Genomic DNA, 22,870 nt, shown 5'->3' with positions numbered 1-22,870 from the left:
AGGTCACATCTAATCCTCTGTAGTCATATTTTGATGCTGCTGCATTATTGAAGAAAGAAAATCCATTGAAAATTGTTGGTATTTTTTTGATGGAGGTTCCCTTCCTTGATATCCAAATATTAAGTTTCTGTTCTGTCTAAAAAATAGGGCTTCCATAAGTCTTGTTTGCTGTTTGGAGTTTAGGCGATCTGAATATAAAGTAAAGAAGTTAAAAAGACCGAAAGTGTTAGTAATTTAGTCTCATAATTTCCCCTTCAGGGAGGTTGTATACTTTTTAAATAATAGATACACTAAAGTATATAAGTATTTATTTATTAAATTTTAGCAGAAATTCGTAATAATTTCTTGTAGTCCACTTTTATACCACTAGATTTTCTTTTTCTGCATGCTATACGATTAAGGGATTACAAATGTCAATACACCAAGCAAGTTGGAAATCATTATTAATTGCTAATGCTGTGTAGCAATGACTATGTGAATCTGTGAAAGCATCTCTGGGCTAAAAACATGAACAGGAAACTCATAGAAGAGGAAATTCCAATCACTTGATACACTGATGAAAGAGTTTTTAGCCTTGCAAGTCACCAGTAAATTGCTAGAAGCATTAATGAGATTCTTATTTCATCCATCAGATTAGCAAATCTCGAGTGTTGACAAGGCAAACAGTATATGGAATCAGGCCCTCTCATATGCTGGGAGACACACTTGAAGGACAGTTTGGTAAAATGTATTAAGGGTTTACATGTACATTCTCTATCCTTAGCAATTCTACTTCAAACTCTTAGAATTTAGGCTAGGAGAAACACTCTTATATTAATGCAAGATGGAACCATAATGACATTCACCCAGCATTGTTTGTAATTTAGGAAAAAAAGGCAAATAAACAATCAATATGAAAAACAGGTAAAAAACAGTAGGTTGGAATTGTGTGCATTACTTTAAGACAATGTTTAGTAAAAAAAAGAATGTATTTCTGTAACTTTTCTTCTTCCCTCTTAAATAATACTCTGTATTTCCCATGATGTATGTGTGTGTGCTCACATTCCTGCTAGTGTTTGTAAATACCCAGAAAACAATCATTGAAGATGCACAGCATTCAGTAGCCAACAAAGAGACCATGATTGATGGTGGTTAATAGCAATAGTTGTAGTGAGTTCATTCTTATGTACAATATTTTAATACTTTTTCCAGGAAAAATTATACATGTTATTTATATAAATAAAATTTTACTTGAAAAATAAGCTTAAAATAAATCTAATACTAGCTTTAAGAAAAAAAATGTGTAATCTCATGCCTAATGTTCTTCATTTAGTTACCATTTAGCTTTATGTCACCACTGGACTCTAACAGGTTTTTCGCTCTATGTCATCTTGGAAAGAATGATAATTCTTACCTCTTTCTTAAAGCAAATTATATCTCACTCTAAGCCATATTTTCAAATACATGTAGTACAATGTTAAGTCTGAGAGACACTGCTTTAACAGTGGACATTTTTAAATGATTCTAAAACATTTTCATCATGCACAATACTTGAGTTCATTTTGTTGGATGATGGTAACCTCTGGAGAATTTTGAGGTTGGCTAAGATTAGCTCTATCCCTGAAGTCTTGCTAAAAGTTGGAAAGAAAACCAACATTTAGACCAAATATTGTTATATATACAGAAATGTATTAAGCAAATATTAACAAGTAGACATAAAATAGTTCATGCCACTTATTTTATAAGCACCATGAAACCCCAGTTCTCTCAACTTTTTATGCTTCAACCATAGCCTGAATGATTGATATAAGTGAGACATGCTAATATTCTGGAAATACGCCTCTATTTCCTGTTTAGCTGATATCAGACAATTAGAAATCCCTGAATCCAATGACTGGATACAAGACCATTTAAAGATCAAGCTTTTTGAGAATTCTGTGCTCTGATTATGCAAAGATGAGAAATGATTCTTAAATATTTCAATTTGTATATCTTGAATACTATTAATTTTACTGAGATTCTATTGCTAATATACAGTATAATAATTAACAAGCCATAATTTTGCCATTTGAAACATTGTATTATACTATTGGAGAAAGCCTTGGTATTAAGATATGAATACTAGAAGTGCTTTTAATAGTTATTCCTGAGTTTAGAATTATAAAATTTAATTATAACTGACCCACATTGAAGTTAATTTATTGATTAAGACAACTGACTAAACCTAAGTATAATATAATCTGCCCACTACAGTATTAGAATTTTATTTTATTTTTAAGCATTTTTTTTTATCATTTCAATCAGTTTTTGAGTAACAGGTGGTGTTTGGTTACATGAATAAATTCTTTAGTGGTGATTTCTGAGATTTTGGTGCACCCATCACCTGAGTTATGTACACTGTAGTCTTTTATCTCTCACCCCCTCCCACCCTTTCCCCCAAGTCCCCAAAGTCCATTATATCATTCTTATGTCTTTGCGTCCTCATAGCTCAGCTCCCACTTGTGAGAACATACAATGTTTTTTTTTTTTTCCATTCCTAAGTAACTTCACTTAGAATAATGGTCTCCAATTCCATCCAGGTTGCAGTGAATGCCATTATTTCATTCCTTTTTATGGCTGACTAGTATTCCATGGTGTGTGTGTGTGTGTGTGTGTGTGTGTGTGTATATGATGTGATATATATATACACACATATATAAAATGTGACATATATACACACACACGTGTATATTTATATGTGTGTGTGTGTGTATATATATATCACATTTTCTTTATCCACTCATTGATTGATGAGCATTTGGGCTGGTTCCATATTTTTGCAATTGCAAATTGTGCTGATATAAGCATGGCAAGTATCTTTTTTGTATATTGACTTCTTTTCCTCTGGGTAGACACCCAGGAGTAGGATTGCTGGACAAAATGGTAGATCTAATTTTAGTTCTTTAAGGAATCTCCCACTGTTTTCCATAGTGGTTAAACTAGTTTACATTCCCACCAACAGTGTAAAAGTGTTCCCTTTTCACTGCATCCATGCCAACAACTATTATTTTTTGATTATGGTCATTCTTGCAGGAGTAAGGTGGTATCACATTGTGGTTTTAATTTGCATTTTCCTGATCATTAGTGACGTTGAGCATTTTTTCATATGTTTGTTGGCCATTTGTATGTCTTCTTTTGAGATTTGTCTCTTCATGTCCTTAGCCTACTTTTTGACGGGATTGTTTGTTTTTTGTTGCTGATTTGTTTGAGTTCCTTGTAGAATCTGGAAATTAATCCTTTGTCAGATGTGTAGATTGTGAAGGAGTAGTAAAATCTTTTTCAGACAAACAAATGCTGAAAGAATTTGCCAGCACTAAAAGGGCTGCTAAATGGAGTTCTAAGTCTTGAAAGAAAGAAAAAAAAAACCTCAAAATACACAAAAATAAAACCTTCTTGAAGCATAAATTTCACAGGGCCTATAAAACAATAACACAATGGAAAAAAACACAAGACATTCAGGCAACAACTAGTATGATGAACAGAACAGTAACATTTCAATACCAATGTTGAATGTAAATGGCCTAAATGCTCCATCTGAAAAATACAAAATGACAGAATGGATAAAAATTCACCAACCACGTATGTGCTGTCTTCAAGAGACTCACCTCACCCATAAATAATCACATAAACTTAAGGTAAAGGGGTGGAAAAAGACATTTGATCCAAATGGACACCAAAAGTGAGCTGAAGTAGCTATTCTTACATGAGACAAAACAGACTTTAAAGCAACAACAGTTTAAAAAGAGAGAGAGAGACATTATATAAAGACAAAAGGACTAGTCCAACAGGAAAATATCAAAATCCTAAATGTAAATGCAACTAACAATGGAACTCCCAAATTTATAAAACAAGTACCACTAGACTTAAGGAATGAGATAGAGAGCAACACAGTAATAGTGAGAAACTTCAATACACTACTGGCAGCAGTAGACAGAACATCAAGACAGAAGATCAACAAAGAAACAATGGATTTAATCTATACACTAGAACAAATGGACTTAAAAGATATTTACAGAACATTCCAACAACTGTAGAATACACATTCCATTCATCATCACATGAAACATTCTCCAAGATAGACCATATGATAGGCCACAAAACAAGTCTCAACAAATTTAAGAAAATTGAAATTATAGCAAGTACTCTCTCACACCACAGTGGAATCAAATTGGAAATCAACTCCAAAAGGACCTTCAAAGCCATGCAAATGAGTGGAAATTAATTAACCTACTCCTGAATGATTGTTGGGTCAATAATGAAATCAAGATGAAAATTAAAAATTTATTTGAACTGATTGATAATAGTGACAACCTGCAAAAATCTCTGGGATACAGCAAAGGTGGTGCTAAGAGGAAAGTTTACAGCATTAAATGCCTACATCAAAAAGTCTAAAGGAGCACAAATAAACAATCTAAGGTTACACCTCAAGAAGGCAGAGAAACGAGAACAAACCACACCCAAATCCAGCAGAAACAAAACAAAACAAAAAAAGATCAGAGATACACTAAAGGAAATTGAAGCCAAAAGAAATTCAAAAGATGAATAAAACTGAAAGCTTGTTCTTGAGAAGATAAATACAATTTGTAGAAGACTAGCGAGATGAACCAAGAAAAGGGAAGATCCAAATAAGCTCAATTAGAAAAGAAATGGGAGATACTACAACCAATACCATAGAAATACGAAAGGTTATTCAAGGCTACTATTAACACCTTTATGCACATAATAAACAAGTACAGTTGTAATATTTTAAATGCAGGCATCAAAACAATGAAAATGCATAGTTTTTAAAAAATACATGATTCATATTAACTGAAATCTGATATGACTATGGAGGGCTTGGAGCTCACCACTCTGACTGTTGTCTTCTGATTAAGAACAAGTGCATCACAGAATATGTGTTAAGGTCCATTTTGTGTGTGTGTGTGGCTTAAAAATGCATCGTTAATCTCACAGGTGATTTATGTCTTTATGTCCTTATTTCTTTATTATCTCCCTCTATTACTATGTTAGTCAAGATTCTTGCTTAGAAAACATAAACTCAAACTGCTTAAACAATAGTTCACATTTTATTAAAACAGAAGTCCAGAAAAGTGGTAGGGTCCAGGCCTGGCTTACTATTGACTCCATCTCCATGGCTTTGTGAGTCCCCAAGATTCTTCCCTCTTCATGCATAAGATCATCGTCAAGATGGCATGGATCTTATGATAAAATGGCTGTAGTTCGTCTTTCCACTACATCATTCTGATTGGAGGAGGATATATGTTAGAAATTTGACTATAAGTTTTATGCTTTGCTTTGATTAGATCAGCTTAGTAATATTCTCATCTCTGAAGCAATAATTGTGGCCAGAGGATAGGTTATAATGATTAGTATTGTCATAAATACATACTTAAATTCGTAGATGAAAGTTTGGCTAATCTCCTGGAATAGCATGTGGAAATTAGGTGCTATGGTAAAGAATAAGGAGTAACAATGAGTGCTGAAGAGAAAACAACCATGTATCTACTGCAATTACTAACATCCTAGTGTCTCCTTATGAGAATATCATGGTAGATCCTCTAATCTGAAATAGTTTCAAGACAGGAAGGGGTATATTAAGTAATTTTCTCATGTTCCTCCATCCTGGACTAATGGATGTCAATAGGAAGAAACAAGAAATTTGGGGAATTTAATTTAATACACAACTATCATGAGAGGGCCATATAAAGACAATTTTTTCTAAATCATGCTTTAGTCAATACTGTGCTGAAGGGGTAATAGCTGGAAGTTGTTTTTAAGTCTGTGGGCATTAGTTAAAATGCCATTAAAATCATGTGTAGACACTTCATCATTCCTTTTCTCCAGAATACTCGTTTCCAAATTAAGGTAGAGGTAACTTAGATGAAGAATCTAGCTTTGGTATTCTCAGAATTCCTGCTATTTTTAATACTAGTTCTATCTTAAAATAATATTTTAGTGAGGAAATGAACTTCATCATTTTAGGGCTCTTTGGTCTAGTCCCACAACTTTACTTTCATTATGAAATGTCCCGTCACTCAAAAAAAATTTGAATTTGTGCACATTGTTCCAATGGAATAAATTGATGTCTATTTATTTGACTTAAATAATTCATGTCCAGCTAACATAAGATCCCTTATGTTGATCTCTCTTGTTTCTGGTAATGTAGAAAAGAACAGAGGCTAATAATGATAGGTGTAGTCACGCTTAATTACTAGAATTAATGTAAAGACTTTGTAATTACTTTCTATAAAGCCTTTTTAAAAAAAATTCAATGAAAACAGACCAGAAAAGCAGCTAATTTCAGAAATTCACTGGCTGCTTGCCAAAGGTTTAAGCAACCAGTGGTAGCCAGGGTCATTGGCTCTCCGAAAACCAAGGGTGCCTGTACGTTGTAGGTTTCAGTAACACCACTGGGAACTTTCAATTTAACTTGATACTTAAAAACCTCCAGTGGGAGTTTTCACTAAACTCAATCAATGTTGAAAGCAAAGTGGCATGAAAAACATGGGTAAACATTGATTTTAGGCTTCAGGTCCACTCAGGAACAATTCTTGGGGAGGTCTCTTAATACCTTGTTCCTACAGTAAGAAGTGACTGCTATGGTAACATAACGTTTCACACAACAGTTGTCACAATCAGTTTCTTGCCTATGTTCTTGAATGATCATATTTTTAAAAGCATGTAGCATTTTCTTAGTAACTATCTTAGGATTAAAAAAAAACCTCTTTAAGGCTTTTTGGCCTCGTGCAGTACGCATACCTAATTTTCAATATGGCTGTAATTTTTAGCTATTCGACAGGCAGCAAATCTTATATTTTGAGCATTTCCATTAGTGTCACTTCTGAATCCATCATCATTCAACTTATGTCTACTGAAATATGTTTTGCTGATCTGGACATAAATGGGCTGTGAATTGTAGCTACAGATGGCTCAGAAACATACTTTACAGTGAGCAAACTTTGGATGACTGAAAGAAAATTGACAGAAATACCACAAGGAGAAATTGTGTATCATTTCAATAACTAAGCAAATAAACTAAAATCAAAACAACAAGAACAATAATAACCTTCTCTTCAACAGAAATGTGTCACATTCACCTGATGGATACTAAAATGAAGCTGGACATGTTAAGCAAAAACATGGCTTTTCCATTCTCTCCAATGTAGAGGATTTTCTGGTTGGCTATTGAGCTGGCAGGATATGAGAAGCCATGTGCTCTCAGAAGCGATCCACAGTGGGGAAGGTCCGTGTGAAATTGAGCCAAAGACCTTGAGGGGAGCCAGAAGCCTGCAGAGTAACCCTATATAAATGCCACGTCCAGAGGGACATAGCTACGTAGTAAAACAAGAGGCAACATTCTAGCTGGGAACCAGATTGTAACTGAGGCAGATTGTGAGGAGGTGAAGAGAGACAGGGCCAAGTGTTATGGAGAGGTATTTAGCTGCAGAATATTAACAACAATTGCCTAGCATACTCTTAAGCTGATTTAAATGTGACTAAAGTGTATATCTGACTGGTAGTTCATTTTAAAATTTCTTTTTAAATGAACTACAGAAATGTTGGATACTGGTTTAAATCTCCTTTTTGCTGTTGTTGATCTAGTAGCTTTATGATTTCTTTCTTTTGGTTTTCTGATATTTTGTGAGGCTGTGTCCAGGTGGAAGTCTTTTGTAATTCCCGTACCAGGAACTTGGTGGTCCTGTTCAAATTGGATGATGCTTCAAATATTTGAGGCATAATTTCTTCATTTCTATTTTCTCTGTTTTCTTTTTTGTGCACTGAATATTAGCCTCCTGGAGCAACTCTATTTTTGATTATTTTTTCACATTCTTTTTCTCTTTGCTTTCACTTGGACATGACTGCATTCAATCATTAAAATAGTAAACCATGTTTTCAAAATTTGTACATTTGTTTTGTGTTCTTGGCCAAGTGGTTTTGTTTTATAGCAAAATTTCTTGTTTGTAATTTATGGCCTTAATAACTTACCAAACAAGTATGAGGATACAAATTTAATGTATGTAATCACTTCTCTAATAGTCTTTTCGTTATATGTAGTAAGATTTTCTCAGAAATCTGGTGACCTCGGTTTTCTGTTACTATTTAAGAATGAATGGTTAGTTTGGATTACAGCTTCTTTTATTTGGATTAATTTCTCAATATTACACCTTGATTTTCAATCTTCCAGAAATATTTTTAATAGTGTTTGAATGTTGATCAATATATATAACTCTCTTGGATTTTGTCTGTCCTTATGTAATGAGGCCTAGTTTCTCTTGATAATATGGCTGGCTGACAGCAAAAGGTTTGTGGGAGAGCTGTGAGACTTGGAGGAATGCTTTGTAAATGTATGCAGAAACCGGAAGCACGCATGTGCTTGCCCCCATCCCTAATCACATCTAAAATGAGAAAAAATTATTCGGAAATGCTAACATCAGTTGAGGAAACTTTATTTTTCTGGAGGCATGCAATTTCTAGAAACAGATCTCCAGTTTTTGCCTTGAGAGAAACATTAGGGGGCGAAGCCCTTTTGATAAATGGTGTTGGGGAGTGGAAGGTAAAAAGTTGAACAAGCAACTTTTCCCGTAGAAAACCCATTAGATAATCAACCTGTTTTCTGTCCCACTTCTCACTCCCACTCTCAAAACTTGTCTACTTTTGTGGGTTTTTGAAAAATATCCTCTCACCACTCCCCTTGCCTTCCTATCTTTTTGCACTGGATTGCAGATTCTTTTATTCTGATATTTTTCTTGATATTTATGTCTTGATTTTTCAACCTGTCAGAAATATTTTAATCATGTTTGCATGTTGATGATCCACCCCTGCCATGCACACTGTGCTCCTTGCTGTTATAGATTTTTAACATTTTGTTAAAATCTTATTTATTGCAGTAAGATTTAGAGGGAAACAGAAGGCTGATACAGTTGCTCCTTCTGCCGATTTGAGCTAAAATCTTTTGGCGTAATTTTTTAATGCAAATATTATATTAGTTTTCTTCAAGAGGCCTCTCATGTTCCTTGCTCATGGCTGCATCCCTCCAAGGCCTGCTTCCTCGGTGTGTAGCCTTCTCTGACTCTCTTGCCTCTTCCTCTCTCCGTTATTAGGATCTTTGTGATTACATCGGGCCCATGTGGATAATCCAGAATTAATTTTCTGCCTCGAGATCTTTTACCTAATCGCATCTGCACGTGTAAAGTTACAGATCCCAGGGATAAGAGAGGCCAATATTTTTCCTGCCACAATCATGTACATGGTTTTATGTCATCAGCCAATATCCAGGAACATCATGACTAACCACTAGAGTTACTCCATCCATTATATATCATATTTTATTTAACCAATTAACCAAATACTTAGTTTAGCAAATATTCATTGGTTATGTACAGAGACTCTGACATAGTGCTAGAAAAAGAAGATAAAATGAAGGACAGGCTTTTAAAAGTCTCTGCTGCCGTGCCCTTTATCCACTACACATACGAATGGGAATTATTTTCCTTAAGCACGGAAGCTGGGGAAAGGCTTAGAAAAGCCCAGGCTGAGCTGAGATATAAATATTTAGTTTAGGACACTTCCAGTGGGTTTTTGTGATTGTCATCGACCTTTTTGGTCAACTGATTTCTATAACTTTAGATATAATTTACTATCCCCAGAGGAAGATTTAAGAAACATTTAAGAAATATTAAGATGGGAAATTTAGGATGTCCAGGTTTAGGAGGAGATGTTGGTAGCTCCAAATTTGTAGTGTCTGCCATTCCTGAAACACTCTTGAGTAAATAAGTGATAAAAGAGTGAAGGAATCAGTTCAGAGAACTTTCATAGACTAAGTAATGACCAGGGTTAAACCTGATATTTTTCTTACGTTCCCTACATTACCTAGCTCAGTTCTGTATTTGAAGGAGTGCAATAAACACCTGCTGATAGATTAGCTGAATTCACAGAAGATGAGCATAGATATGTCCATCTCAGACTCCAGGGCCAGATTCTTACAGGATTCAGTCATATCAGAGAAGTTTATATCTGTGGTTATTCACACAGATGGCTTCCCTGTAACATGAAAAAGAAAACCTTAAGTTACTGAGACTTTTAGTGAATAAAGACAAAACAGAATGATTATTCTATGAAGTTCTTAAAGGTAGGATACACCTTATAGCTGCTGACTGCTGACAGAGGAGCATCTAGTGTATGTATTGATTTATAAGGAACCAAGCATTGTCTTCACAACCAGATTGTTTATATAAAATATGTGTAAAAAATGTACCCTCAAAGTTTAGTTGATAGACATGTTATCTGCAATTTTCATAAGCCAAAAGTTGAGATAATTTTAATATTGAACAGACATTGTCCAGCACATATCAATCGTTGTTTATGAGTAATTTCAATTGATGGATTAAAGAATTGTGATACAGAACTCTAACAATGTATCATTAAACCACTGAATTTTAAAAGATAAGGTTATGAAAACCCAGGGTTTATTATCAACATCCCAACGGGCTGTGAAAACACATTAACGTTGGAGGAAGCTGCTCCACCACCACCATTTGACTCTGAAATAGAAAAAAAAAAAAAAAAAAAAAAAAGCAGGAAAACATAGAAAATGCAGCAGTGTTACAGAATTTCATCTTTGCACCTCACAACAAAAAATAGCTCAAGAGGGTTAGGTACTGAAAAGTACAAAATATCTCCAAAGTTGGAGCAATTGACTGTTCATAGCCATTATCTCTAAAATAAAGGGCGTGTGAATGAAAGCAAAAATCACTCACCCAGAGTAGTGATTTTGTCATCCTATGTGGCTAGCTTTTCTCACTTCATAGAAGAAATATTAATACTATTTGGAGTATAAATTAAAATTTTCTTGTTTGTTTCAGAGATATTTGCTCTGATTTGATTCCTTTATAAAATATATAATGATAAAATTTTATCTGATGCATATTTGTTTATTTTTGTAGTGAAAGGCCCATTTTTCTCTACTGTTACTATACACATTTGTAATTTGTGTATATTTTTGCAAATAGTAATGTTAGTTAGTTAGTCCATTCTCACACTGCTATAAAGAACCACCTGAGGCTGGATAATTTATAAAGAAAAGCGGTTTAGTAGACTCACAGTTCTGCAGCTTAACAGGAAGCATGACTGGAGGCTTCAGGAAATTTAAAATCATGGCAGAAGGTGCAGGGGAAGCATGCACATCTTCCCATAGTGCAGCAGGAGAGAGAGAAAGAAGGGGGAAGAGCAACACACTTTCGAACAAATGGATCTCATGAGAACTCACTCACTATCATGACAACAGCAAGGGGAAAGTCACCATGATTCAGTCACCTCTTACCAGGCCCCTCCACCAACATGTGGGGATTGCAATTCCAGATGAGATTTGGGTGTGGACACAGAACCAAACCATATCAAATATTATCCCAGAAAACAGGAAAGGAAGGAAGGAAGGAAGGAAGGAAGGAAGGAAGGAAGGAAGGAAGGAAGGCAGGGAGGGAGGGAGGGAGGGAGGGAGGGAGGAAGGGAGGGAAAAAGAGAGAGAAAGAAAGAGAGAGAGAAAGAAAGAAAGAAAAAGAAAGAAAGACAGAAAGAGAAAGAAAGAAAGAGAGAGAGAAAGAAAGAGAAAGAAAGACAGAAAGAGAAAGAAAGAGAGAGAAAGAAAGAAAGAAAGAAAGAGAAAGAAAAGAAAGAAAGAAAGAAAAAGAAAGAAAGAAAGAGGGAGGGAAGGAAGGAAGGAAGGAAGGAAGGAAGGAAGGAAGGAAGGAAGGAAGGAAGATTCTTGTTTTTTAGGCACAATAGAGGTTCCAGTAGCCAGGGAAGAGCTCCATTCCATACTAACCATGAGATGGGGCTTTATTCCTGCAGCAAACACTTTCTGTTCAATTTATGCAGCATCTTTATGCTAGCCAAGGTATTGCCCTTTTTCTCTAACTGGCCTAACAAGCTTTACTTGAAGTCAGCCTTGGCAGTGTCCTACTCTATGTGAAGAATGGTTGTCTCAGTCTGTTTGTGCAGCTCTAACAAAATGCTTGAGACTGGGTAACTTTAAAAGAACAGAAATTCATTTCTCACATTTCTGGAGTCTGGGAAGTACAAGATCAAGGAGCTGGTATGGGTGTCTGGTGAGGGCTGCTCCCTGCTTCCAGAACACATCCCCTGTGGATGTGTTCTCCACAGGGGACAGATGCTGTGTCCTCAAATGGCAGAAAGCAGAAGGACAAGAGATAACTCCTTTCAGCCTTGAGCCCTTTTATAAGGGTGCTAAACCTATACATGAAGACTATCCCCAAAGCCACACCCCTTAGCAATTGCATTGGGGATTAAATTTCAACACCAATTTTGGAGAAGGCACCATCATTCAAACTATAGCAGTAGCCATCTACACCTAAGGTGATGCCTTCATAATGATCTAATCCCAAAAAGGGAAATGCCCCAAATATTCGTAGCAGGGAATTGGTTATACATATATCGAGGAGCTGATATCCAGAAAAGCTTAATGTTCTTTAGAGTTTTGCAGCTGAGGTCATTATCTTTAGATCTTAGTCTAGAAAGAAGCATTGTTACTGGTCCCCTGGGGGACTACTGGAATAGGCACACAGTGGGCTTTTCTGGTAGTAAAGGAAACCACAGAGAAGATGCAGCTTTGGCCAAAGAAATTTCCTGAGGCTGAAAGTATGAAAACAATATCCTACATTTTGCCACCATCCCTTCAATTTTACACCAGTGTTTACCATTGATACATCCCAGAAAGACATCAAAAAACTGACACTAAGCAGAGATCTGGTGCCTTGCATTGAAGAGCAGATGCAGGGAAAGGGATGAATATACAGACAGCCAGGGAGATCTGGAATAATTTCTACTGGGGATCATTTGTCCTTATGATTTGTCTGGTTCTTGTAATCCTAACACGTGGTCTTTTTTTTTTTGGTTGAATACCCACCCCTGTGCTCAATTCTGACCCTCACTTCTAACTCCCATTGCTATATAAATAAGTTGGGCAGACTATATGTTACAAAATGTATGAGCTCATGTGAAGCATAGCAATTTATTAATGAAGATTGAGAATAATAGATATAAAAGATCAAATTTATTGCCAAATCAGTGTCAATAAATATTCTTGTTAGCGTCTTGTATCTTTTCTATTCAGGTCCAAAAATTACCTTTCTGTTTTTCTTTATTTTTAAATGAAACATGCTTGGCTAATTTTAATTTTATATCTCCCATTGCAATAAAAAAGGAAGTGACTCGGACTCTGCTATTTTTCATTGTGCCATGACTCTCCAGAACTTTTCTGTATTCAAATAATATAGAACTTCTTGCCTCTCTACTTCCCTAATGCCACTTAAATTCTGGTTTTTCATCGTTACTCACGTGTTGGATCATTCATCGTGGTACCAATGACTTTCTGAGATTGTGACTGTGCTTTGCTGATGGTGATGACAAATCAATTCTTATCCAGAGTTTACAGGAAAATGTGGACAGTAATTCATTTTTTTGGTCATGTTAAATTAAGACATTTAAAATTATTTTATACCATTAATGTAGTATACATCTCAAAAAAATCTTCTCTAATATACTTTAGACCATAACCAATGCATTCCTAGATTGTAATCGTTTTGAAATTTTGACTGCATCCATGTATTTCACAAACACTATTAGAAGGGAGAAAAGGCAAGAATGTTTTTCCTTTGTCCAGCAGGACTGAAGAGCAGCCTAGGAGAGGTTGAAAGTTACCACATTGCCTGGAAGGGCTGGTTAGTATTATGAAGCAATTGTCATAAATGTTCTCAGAGGAGATAGTCTTGGCCACTTATATTAATTTCCTAGGGCTGCCATAACAAGATACCAAAAGTAGGTGGCTTATACAAGAGAAAGTTATTGTCTTACAGATCCGAAGGCTAACATTGCTTCTTTCTGAGGACCGTAAGCCTGTCTTCTAGCTTCTGATGGTTTGCTGGCAATATTTGGTGTTCCTTGGTTTGTGGCAACACAATTCCAATATTCATATAGTATTCTTCCTGTATATTTGTCTCTGTGTCCAAATTTATGATTTATGTTTTTTATAAGGACATAGTCATATTGGAATAATGCCCAACCTAATAACTTCATCTTAACTTGATTTTCTGCAAAGTCCTTAATCCCAAATGAGGTCACAATTACAAATATTGGAGGTTAAGTCTTCAACATTTGCGGGACAGAATTCAACCCATAACCCTATCCTTGGAAGACTGCCTGGTCTCGGGCATGGGGCTTGTGGAAGTAGTGGGGTAAGTGCCCTTGGTATGAATGATGTGGAACATATAGGGTAAAAAAACCTATGACAGCCCCCACTGTCTTTGGGGTTTGAGGCAACATGGTTGGAATTGGATAGCAGAGAGCCATGTAAGCCCACATATGAAGTTTGAGCCCAAGGGTTGGTAATGGGCTGATGGAGGGCATGAGTTTTGAGCTAATCCCATGTCTGATGTATGACTTACCCCAAATCATAGCATTAGCACCATTTGGGCAGCCTAGTAGTATTTGATCCTATGAGAAAATGCTATTTATCCTGGATTTTTTTTTTTAATATGGAAGTACTTTTCCATTTTTAGTTTTCTATTTTTTTTGTGTTAGTGATTATTTTCACCAAAATATCTGTGGTGATAGACACTAGTTTATCTAGAAGAAAGGCACAATACATCTATATTATCTCACTAGAAAATTAATAAGTAAAAAGTATACCTATATACCTGCTATTAATGATATGATGTACAATCCAGTGACACAAAAATACAAAATGAGTTCTTAGTGTTACTATGTATTGAAATAGCTGATAGAAAGTAGAAATTTCTTTTAAAAGTTCAATCAAGTAATCATAAGAAAGGAAAAATAATTCCATTAACATCAAAGTTAGTAAATAAGGTGGTCACTTTTCTTTTTTGGATGTCTAGTATAGGCCTCTCCAAAACAGTCTTTAAGGGTATACAACTTGACACCTTGGTCCCTAATCGAATCAGGGATGCATATGACTAAGGAAAACAGCTGTGTTGAATTATTAACATCACTGATGTTAAAAATTCCTCCTTGAAGGAAACAAATAGAGAAGGACTTTAAAACTCTAATCTCTGACTTGACGCACAAATTGAAATATATTTTTAAAAACTTACTCTCAGAAGATAGGTTTTTCATTAGGAAGAAGATTGCTGAAACAATGTTCCAGTCTCAAAGTATATGAAATTGCAAATTCTAAGGAGAATGCATGTACAATAAAGTAATTATCTACCATTAGTAGCTTTGAGGAGGAAAAAAGGCTTTTTTCTTTTAATGAAGAATTATTATTTCACTAAATGTATCATAGTTTGGCGAAATTCAGTTTTTAATGCAGTGATAATTTAACTTTAAAAAGGTGGTCCTTATCATAGTTTAGCGGAGAAAAAGGATGGATAAAATGTCTATCAACAACTTTTTGCTATCTTATGACTCCATGATACATTTATGTCATGGGACCTGAGCCTGGTTCTCAGTATTTTAAAATCTGGATATTGATCGTATCAATCTAACTAGGGATATTCATGTGCTAGTATATTCATCCAAATAACAATGGATTAATTTAAAAGCTAGAAAGCAATTTAGAACTTTGCATGGAGACATTCAAATGTTTAACCATAATCACTATTTATATTATAACTCAAAATTTCACTGTTTTTTCCTGTATTCTACAGAATAAAGTCTAATATATTTATCTTGGCATGTAATTCACGCTGACTTTATTCCAAATATTTTTCTACTTTTACTTGCTATTACTTCCTTCCATTCCTTCTACATTCCTTTATGCAAAATGTCTTTCACTTACTATTTTCTCAATAAAATAATAATTTAATTAAATGTGCTCAAATTTTAAAAAAGAAATAAGGTAAATATTTATACTAATTCATCAGTTTTCAAATCTATGAAAATGTTTGACTGGAGAAATTTGGAAGGTTAACAAAATCTGGTATTTTGATCCAACCCTCTACAACAGAAAGAAAAATATCTGCCAAGCAAATACAAATATTTGCCTTCCTTATTCTCTAAGTATCAGCCTGGTATTGCGTAATGCTTGGCCTCTAAGTAGGTGCTCAATAAATGTTGCATGAATGAATGCCAGTGTCAAATTCTGGCCCTTTGGCTTCTTTTTTCTCCCTCACCAGACTTCAAGCAGGCCTTCACCTTCTTCTGACACTACATAAAAGAAGTAACAATTAATTAGGTCAGTTTATCTTATATTGGCTTTATTTCAGTCTCTTTAATGAGATTTGAGAAGCACCCTTGTGTAATCATTTTCACATTTAGAAACCATCTGCTAGAATGGGTCACTTCTGCAGATGGCTAATCTCATTAATTTATGTTGAATCTTTCCAACATCAGTATCAGAGTGAAATTTTCCTACTCGTTCCCAATCTTTAGAGGAACACTTTACTTGGAGTCTTCAGATTTCGATGATCTGGAGAAATAAGTAAATGTACTCTCATTTGTATGCAAATTTCCTTTACAATGAGAATGATTTGCATTATGTGAAGAACAAGTCAAATGGACCCTACATTTATACAGCCTATTGTTACTCTCCATGGAGAGCCAGCATGGCATTTAGAAGGTGGTAATTTAAGCCTTAATTAGTATTGATTCAAATGGATTCTCATGACAACTGTGTTCCTTTAGAAATGGCATACAATGAATTCTACTGAATGCTTACCTACCTTCGTTCAATCCTAAACATTGGTGATAGTAGAGTTTGAACCCTACATAGAAGTGTGTCCACAATTATCTTCAAGAACAATATTCGGCATGCACCATTTCAGCTACTTTGTCTTTCTATACTGGCTCAATAATAATGTCATTGAAAAAAGCCCTAAATTATATATTTTGCATAAAAAATTGCAAGGAACACTTGCACATATGGACTATGTAAACCAGAACATTCAAGGATTTTAGAGAATGAAGGAATAACCCCAATTTATCAGAACATGATATTACAAAAAACATATTTATTCCATAAAAGTGGAAAATTACTGTCATAATAGTCAGCAACACTCAGGAGAGAGATCAAATGTTAGAATTGCAGGAACCTTCAAGACCTTAATCACTTCACTTTTCAATGAGGAAACAAATATCAAAAGCTATTGTGACCTATACATGATCAAACAGCCAATTAGTTAGATAAATTAGTCCTGGCAAGATTCTCTTAAATGTGTTTTTATTCAAAACTTCACCACTTAATATTAACTATTTTTGTTTTCTGAATGTTTGGATGGCTGAGAGCCTAGTCTTCCATGAACACATGAAGTTGTCGTGGAGAAAAATATGAATCATAATCTAGAAATAAACTTTATATCAGAGTGTTTCTTGCTCTGATGTCACCAATCTTTTGTAACTAAGTATTCAGCAATACTGCTAACTATTCTGTGTGGTGAATGATGTTCCCTTCCCAAAGTAAAATGGATAGAGAATGAGAAAAGTATTAGCAAAATGAGATGATTCTTGTATTGTTTTGTGTGATTCATCAATGTACAGAAGAGACAGATAACCTGATTCCAGTTTTAGATCTGTCTACATGGAACATTGCTAATATTGCAGCAAATGACAAAGGACAATGGTGGAATTACATGCTGGTTCTTGAAAGTTCTCTTTCAAAAACTTATGTGTTATCTTGCTTATATTTCCTTGGCTAAAGCAAACCACAGAGACAATCCTGATTTTAATGGTATGGGCAGGTAAAATCTCCCCTGCAGAAAGAGGAACTGCAAATCACATGATCAGGCTTTATGAATGGGGTGAGGGATCAAACCCTACCACAAGGATTAGCAACAAATATTTAAAAACAATTATACAATCAATTTTAGGACATAGAATTATTACATATGAAAAAGTTATCTATGAATAGTAGGTAATAAAGATTAAAACTACTCAAACACCATGAATTGCTTTCTACCACTTTCCTAATTAATTACACAGACAACAGTTAATGTTCTAAATATTGATATCTGACACTTGAAGCTAATTCATTGATACCTTTAAAAAAATTCTAATTGAAAAATGGTGGAAGGAAAGAAGGCAGGAAGGAAGGGTAAAAGGAAGGAAGAAAGAAAGAAAGAAGGAAGGAAGGAAAGAAAGAAGGAATGAGGGAAGAAAAGAAGGAAGGAGAAAACATAGAAAAAGGCAAGAAAAACAAAGAAGAGAAGGAATATTTTTGTATGTATTCTTCTTTCTCCAGGACCAAAGTGTTTCCTTAGATGTGAAACTTTTACTGCTAAAACCAGGAAAGACTCGGTAAACTGGGATGGATAGTCACTATACTTTACACGGCCTTGATGAAGAAACAGTATATACACAGCATCAGCACCATGGAGGAGAAAATACAAAATTGCCTGCCACTGCTACATGTGTGGTGAAAGAAGACATAATATTCTTGAATGAGACAAAAGACTGTTACTGACAGCAATGGAAGTAAAGCACTGATGTTTTCTGTGCTTATTCCCCCAGGCCCAGTCCCGACAGGGTGATGTGAAAGGATGTAGAGGTGCACCTGCACACACAGTGAGTTGTGTTACAGTGAAGGATCTCTGGGCTTAGGGAACTAAGATCTTTTAAGTAGGCTGTAAGCTTGCCTGATTTTTGCTCCAGAGGGAAACATTGTCTTTATTATACTGGAGGAATCTTTATTACACTGAACAGGAAGTGTGCCTGTCATTGTCTTTGGTTGGGGACAATTTTGTTATATTTCCAGACTTTTCACTATAGAAACATCTGTGAAAAGATAATCCAGAATAAAAATAGTCATTATCTCAATTGACAAGACATGCAGAATTGGGCTAGACCCACGGAGAATTATCTCCCAACAATTTTTATTTCTAAAACTGTTATGAGATGCATTTTAGCATTTGAATTGGATATTGGGAAGGAAAAGTTGATATTCTCTTGGCTATAACCTAATTATTTTACACATATGTTTTGCGAAACTTGTGCATAAAGAACAGCTATACTGGGAGTCAGGAAAGGATTCTAAAAAAGTGAAACTGCCTTTGGTCATATATAAATAACTAACATGAGTATATTAGAAGAGGGTGTTTGACTGAGGAGAGAAAGAGTTTTTAAAAGGCCAGATAGGAAGCATTGTTTACAGATCATTGTCCATTTGGTCTGAGATTCACAACATCAGGAGTAGTTGGAGGACATCAATGCTTCCAGTGTTTTCTGCATATTACTTATAACATGATAGCACAACCTGTGACTGTAGGTGGGCTTTCTATTTTCTTTGTTTCAGAGGTACTTCCAGAAGTTGGGCCACACATTGGGTCAAACAATGTGTGTCCCAAGAGAGTGTAGACTTGACACTCTCTTTCTGGTCATGTGCCTTCTTCACCACTCAACCTTTTTTGACTGTTCAACATCCCTAAGAATGTATCTGCAGCTACCCAAAAAAATCCCACATAGCCTTGTAATAAATAGCAACATTGCTGAACACCGATGAATTCCCACTATCATCAGACACAACATGTAATAAGGCAGTGGTCCTCAATCAGGGGGATTATTCACCCTTCCCTGAGATATTTGACAATATTTCCATACCTTGAGGGTAGAGGTGAGAAATACTGAAAAACACATGGCAGGACACAGTACAGCTTCCCACAATAAAGAACTATCTAGCCAAAATGTCAATAGTACCAATGTTATACTGTTGAGAAATACTCCTATAAAGCTCTGTATACATTTAGCCACTTTAAATTCAGTATTAGCAAGTATTTATTATAACTCTAACTAGTGTATGTGAATAATTACTCCTGATTAAAAAAAAAAAACTTTAGCTAGATTTAATTTAAAGAAGTTTAATCGAGCAATGAATAATTCACGAATCAGGCAGCCCCCAGAATCACAGCAGATTCACAGAGACTTCGGCACAGCCACAGGGTGGACGAAAGTTTATAGGCAAAAAAATGGAAATGATTTACAGAAATTGGAAGTGAGGTACAGAACGACTGGATTGGTTACAAGTTAGTGTTTGCCTTATTTAAACAGTTTGAACACTCAGTGGTGTATGAATTGTTGATGTATGGTGACTGTGATTGGCCAAGTCTCAGCTCTTGTTACAGGTGCATACTCCTAAGTTAGGTTTTTAATCTTGTCTACCTCTTAAGCTGGGTTGCATTTTGTCCACAAGGACTCAAATAAAGAAGTATGGAGTCCTTCTCAGGCCATATTTCATTCACTTTAACAATTCCCCTCTTTTGATCATTTTCTTAATTTTGAGAAATTGACTAAAATTTTAGTTATTAATGTCACTATCACCATTGTAAATGTACTTATTTGGTCTTAAAACCCACTGGGAAACAGTAGAACGGTGAGTTTTGCAAAGGTAAGAACAAGGACTGAGTAGAGGGTACCTCTTTATGCTGGAACATACTGTTTAAAGGAGAAAAACAAAACCCAGTCTGTTTTAAGATCTATGTGTTTCCTTAAAGTCTTAGTTTGATTATGTGCTAAGATCTATGTATCCTTAAAGTCTTGGTATGATTATTTAGCAGGATTGACTCCATTTTAGTTTGGTTTGGCCTGTTGGGGCCTAGTGTGTGAGCTTAGTCCAAAACAATGGTCTTCCATAATTTTGTTTTAAAAAAAAATCCCCACTTTTGGTCAGCTTCTCCCTTAGGTGAGCATGCGACCAAAACTAGGACCTTAGCTCCACTCTCTGTTACCATCATTGTGGGTTTCCTGTCTCAGCACATCATTCACAGGTTATGGTATCTTCATGGTCACACATTTCTTTCAGCTCTTGTTATTCCAGTTGAAAAGAGACCATTTGATGTTCTAGAGATGCCTGCATGCAAATATTTAAAACTTTTGAGAGAATACAGTGCATCAGCAGGACTATTACTATGACTAGTGGGAGGATAATACCAAGAGTTTGGAGTATGCTCCTTACCCAGGGTCCCCATAAACGAAACCACTGAAAATTAAATAAATAATAAGCTAGATAAAGAATCTACTCACTTGATTAAGTGGTCTTTTTATTAATGCCCTACAACCAAATTTCTATAATCTACATTTGATAAATTTCTTCATAGGCCATAAGTACCAGCAGCTGCACAAGTACTTTTCTGTTTAGCGAATTACATTATTTAGAATGACTTTCATGAAAGAACTTAAAGTCTGTTGTTTAATGATAGCCTTTACAGTAGAATCTGCTATAGAGCCTATCAAAAAGGATACATTTCTAATTATTGCCTCTTTTATTCTAAACCATGGAAAAAGGACCTAACAAGTGATGTCCTTGTAGAATAGTGAGCATCTCCTGACAATGTTCTCTTTAATCTATGATGTAGGTTAAGAGGAGTTTTGACTGATTATGAGGCAATGTATGTACCACTAAAGTTTCTCACCTACACTGGGGCTTCATCTTTTATCTATCAGAGTATAAATGTATTTATGTGTAAGTCTGGATGCAAAATTCTTCACAAATAAAAGTACACCCTATAAGTGCATATAATAGGCCCCCTTTCCATTTCCGTTGTTCATAGAGGCATAAACAGGGAAAAATATTCAAAGATAAGAGTCTCATGATAGTAGAAGTTTTGATTTGTGATCTTGGGAAAATCTGTTCACATCAAGGATGCCATCTTCTTTTGGAGAGAAACTTTCCTAGTTAGTTTTACCTTAAGGGTTCCAATGGGTGTACAGTTCCAAGAGTATTGGGGTACCCTTCTCAGTTGTGAGATTATAAACCCAAGGTTCAAGCTTCCAAAGTTTTGTTGCAGTGTGGATGGCAAGGTCAGTCTTTCTCTGATGTTCTCAGAACATCCAACTTCAGTTTCTAGACTGTGAAGAGGTTGATTGTCCTCAGTGAAGCATAAAAAAGCTTTCCATACCTGGTGAAAATATAGTGTGGCATAATAATTAATTATTATAATATCAAACATACTTTAAAAGTGACAAGGAATCTTTCTGTAAGTGTTTAAATGGCCCATCAGTTAGCGAAATGTACCTGAAGGTTTTATTGTCTTCCCAGAAGTATGGAATCAAACATTGGTTTTAAACTATTTTTGCAATTTATTAAGTCACTACATCAATATATTCACTTTGGATATTTTATCTTTTCCATGATGAGTTATGGAATGAAGAACCTTTAATAACAAAAGCTTTAAGGACTCAGGAAGGACAAGGCAGCTGTCCTGGTTCTCCATGAATCCATGCTTAACATTGGACTTATGTCCTCTTGAATACCAGTTGTTTTTTCCAATTTAGGGGCATAGCACTGATAACTAATGGGTTATCATCGGTAATTTGACTTAGACTAGAGAGTTCAAATTGTATATCTAAGCAATTTCAGTATATGCTAGTTTAACACAAAAATCTGGCAAGGTGTTTTCTTGGTATTTAATTAATTTTTTTGTTCTACTTGGGTTAACAAGGAAATTTGGTTATTTCTGTGGTATAAAATAATATAATAACCATAATTATGATTGATAGCATATACTAAGGCATATTAGAATTTTAGGAGTCCCATGCAATTTTGGAACATATATTAATATCATTCACTAAAATATAACCTAAAGATTAAACATTATTTTTATTTTTACAATGGTTCCCATGTAACTTAACATGTTAAATAATTCTGTTTACCTCTCTTTAGGATGATTCAGGGGCAGTCTGTAGCATTCCAAAGTTAGAGTTCTGAAAAGACCATTTTGAAGCTGAAATTTGATTTTAGGAAGCCTTTTAAATATGTTAAAAGTTTAAAACATTTGATATTATTAACTAGAATTCTAGGTCACCATAAGTCATTAGACTAAAACATTTTTTAAAAGGTAAAAAACCTTTACTCATTACTTGAGGAAAGATTTAGCTTTTCAAAAAATCT

At 35.1% G+C, this 22,870-nt stretch overlaps 1 long non-coding RNA gene across 1 annotated transcript; it reads right to left on the bottom strand.

Annotated features, from left to right (window-relative positions):
* Positions 1–5,117: 5,117 nt before the first annotated feature.
* Positions 5,118–22,704, bottom strand: LOC126947908 (uncharacterized). Its single transcript, XR_007723250.1, has 4 exons — positions 22,633–22,704; positions 21,666–21,878; positions 9,927–10,059; positions 5,118–5,259 (listed from the first exon to the last, which is right to left on the bottom strand). It is a non-coding gene; the product is annotated as an uncharacterized LOC126947908 (long non-coding RNA).
* Between the last annotated feature and the right edge of the window lie 166 nt (positions 22,705–22,870).

This window comes from Macaca thibetana, chromosome 2 (assembly GCF_024542745.1).
Source record: "Macaca thibetana thibetana isolate TM-01 chromosome 2, ASM2454274v1, whole genome shotgun sequence".
Classification (NCBI taxonomy): Eukaryota; Metazoa; Chordata; class Mammalia; order Primates; family Cercopithecidae; genus Macaca; species Macaca thibetana.
Note: the sequence above shows the minus strand (reverse complement) of the source record. Positions and strands in the feature narration are given on the sequence as shown.